We start from the raw sequence: 3,671 nt of genomic DNA on the forward strand, positions 1-3,671 counted from the left end.
ATTGATAAAATTTTTTTGATCATTTAATCTAAAATCGAGTGAATATATACTCTAGAAAGAATTTATTTTATTAGTTCAATGTAATCATTCAAGAATAGGTCGATATACTTCATATTGTGATTATTAATTTAGATTATAAGTGTAGATAATAAAGTTATTAGGTTTTTTATGAGAGAGCCAATTAACTTTTTAATTGAAATATAAAAGAAAGGGCTAGGTCCCCTTCCAAAAAAACATGTGATATATTTTTGGCACCCTTGCCTTGCATATCGCATTTTGAACCTTGCAAGGAAGGCTTGCTCACAATGTGTTATGGCTTGCTGTGTTTGAATGGAAATTGAAACATAATCATTAAGGTTAGTGATTCTCTAATTGTGTTGTGTAATAGTGATTTTGCTTACATTTGGTATTAGAGCCAACATATTTAGGTTATAAAATATGTATTTTTTTAATGAAAATGGGATTAATTTTGCATTAATTTCTGAATTAAGGTTTAAGGAATCTTGTTAAATTAATTGGAAATTGAGCATGAAAATCATATATTTGCATTTGTTGAATATCATACATGATTTTAAACAAGTTTTTGAGCCCTATATTGATAAAAAATCAGTTAAAATTGGGACTGAAACCGTTACGTAACCATCATGGGTTCCATCTCAAATTTGGTTGATTTGCTCATCATCGTCACTTAGAAGTGCACTAGGTGAAATCATGGCAAGTGGACATCATTTCTCCCTTGGTAACCAGATCAATCGATGACCGAAATATCTAAATTTGGCATTGATACCATTGACTTGTAAAATGAGGGTTCTTAATAAATGCAGGTTGAAATCGGATCAGGAAACCTAATTACCTAACCAATTTAGTCATTGGGTTTACCAAACTCGGGGTCAATGGTTAACAAGTTAACCGGTCAATAGGCTTACCAAGCTCACGTGTAATGGGTAAAAATGTTTTTTGGCTTATGAGATCATTGTCCTGACACCTGTAAGCACATGCATTTATTTATTGATGTATAAAATCCTATGGTGGTGTTATCTTGGCACATGAATGTTAGTATGGAGTGTTTGTGTTTATTTACCATGTGTGTATGTGTTTGTGAAAGTATTACCTTAGCTTGTGAAAGCATATGAATGGTTAATATAGTGCATTAAGTCATATGAGATTGTCCTAGGAGCATTAAGGCATGTGCATAAAAGGTTTTCTACGATGTATGAGCACATAAAAGATAGATTAAACATATTAAAACCTTTGAAAGGTTTAAGGTGATGTGTGAAGCATAGTAAGAACATGTGATGGCACATGAAAGGCTTATTGAAGTGCATAAAAGTGCATGAATTATGCATGATGCGTTTGAAAGTGTGTGGTGGCACATGAAAAGCAAGCAATATACATGTTGGTTTTTTGGAGGGCTTATGGCAATATGTAAAGGTGTATGAAACGTTTGTGAGACTTTATTTAGAGTAAAATTGAATTTTGGTCTGAATATTGTGGGAAAGTACTCTTTTATATCAAGATTGATGAATGTACAATATTAACTCTGTTGTATATGGAAATATAGTCATAAAAGCTTACAAAATTTTCATAGCAACGATACATCCAATTTATCAAGCACAACATTAATTTTCTGAAAATACAAGTTGTGAATATATTTAATGCACCTAATGGTGATTGGGTTTATTCATTTGATATGTGTTTTTCTATCTCGCAGAGGATGAATAGTGATTTAGAAAGTTTATCTACTCAAAGGTGATATCTCTTTTAAAAATCATATGTTCAAAAGGTCCTCATTTTGGCAATTGAATATTGTGCTTAGGATTCCAATAGCATGTCATTTTCTTTGCCCAAATGGGTGTTAATGATGATGCACCAAGATTCCCTATAAGATATAGCTTATAATGTGTTAAAGCTACTTTGATTATTTATTATCTAATAATATTGTATTGTTGCAATATATATTAAGATTGTCCAAGGTAATTGTGTTGTATCTCTTGAAATCATAATTTTGACAATAGAATGGCTTATCGCCAAAATAGTGTATTCATTGAATATGCAAAATTTTTATGGTTAGTAGAATAGACCATTTTCAAAATTTGATGCATATGATTTCCTACCTAAAGGTGATTATTGTATGTGTTGAAATTTATGGTTGCATGAGGTGGTCATAGAATTACATTGGTCTTGAAAACTTCAATTCATCTAAAGGTGGTTGAGATTTTTCAATTAATGTATGTCTTACCTTTCATTGAAGAAGAAAACAGTAACCTGAGGGGTTTATCTGTAAAAAATGGATAGATTTTCAAAAGTTATATGTCCTTAGTAAAGGTAACCTTATGCTTAGGAGCCCTAATTGATGTCATATTTTTTACCCAAAGGGGAGTTTATGATTATGCGCCAAAAACCCTTATAAAGAATAACTTATAAAGTTTTTGAAACTATTTATTATTAATGATATTGCTATGTTGCATTCTATGATATACTCTATTATTGAGAACAATAATAATAATGCCACAATAGAGATATTGACTGACTCTGACTTTAAAAGTTAGAGGTATCATATTGAGTTTATACTGTATATCAAAAATATAAATTTGGCCTTATAAGTAGATGAACCACCTAAGCATGAAGATGAAAGTTCATTTGAATTAAAAGGTTTTCCATTTTAAGTGGGTGAAATCCAATGAGCCAATATTGCTTGCCATAGAGATACATATATTGTTAATTACCGCAATGGCTGTTTGCTTATACTCTAAATGTTGAGGAGTTCATCACCTAAGCTAGTCAGAAGTATAATACATCTAGCAATATTGGACCTTCCTAGTTGGTGAGTAATGAAACTCCGCAAAAAGAAATGACTTTTCTAAAGTTCTTTTTAAGAATATGATGTTGATCAACAAATGAAAGCTATGTAAATGGGAGTCCAAATTAATAGTTGAGAACAATGTGAATGTTGAAGTAAGGCATAATGAAATTTTTTTTTTGGCCAAAGTTTTAAGGATTTTGGGACCTCATAATATAACTGTTTCCTATTCTAGAATCAAAGGCCAAGATTAGAAATGATTTTAGGTGATCTTCCATTAAGACATTATTTTTTAAGTGGATATGTTTGGTCATAATCATTAGATGGTAGATGATCATTATTTGAGATTGTCATTTATGGTGGAATTCATGGACCCAATGTGTCAATGAGATCTTTTGGTGACCGTATGAAACTAATCTAAAAGGATTTGGAGTTGTACTAGATAAGTCATCTAGGATGCATAGTTCTATTATGTTTGGTATTGGACACCTAATAAGACATGCATCTAATTAATTAGACGTATCTAATATAAGTGAATTTCGAATAGATCCAAAATGTTCAAAGATAATAGCTAGTATTTTGTTCTCTTGATTGTATTGGCTTTCCCTTGAGAAAAGTTAATGATCATTGGCTGAGTTTTGCGCAATCAATTAGGTTAGGTTATATAATCAGTACATATTCTTTTACTGTTTATATAAAGGTTCAAGAAAAGAGTTATTTTGTCCCATGGATGCAAAGTGACAGTTAGGACCGATAATGATTGCTACATTATTGCTAAGGAAGGTATCCCAATCTATTGTGCTTGAAGTGTCCCTGTAGAAATATGTAATAAGATTTGAGTTGTGAGAATGTTTCTCGTTACTTGAATTTC

Source organism: Mangifera indica, chromosome 11 (assembly GCF_011075055.1).
Source record: "Mangifera indica cultivar Alphonso chromosome 11, CATAS_Mindica_2.1, whole genome shotgun sequence".
NCBI classification, from domain to species: Eukaryota; Viridiplantae; Streptophyta; class Magnoliopsida; order Sapindales; family Anacardiaceae; genus Mangifera; species Mangifera indica.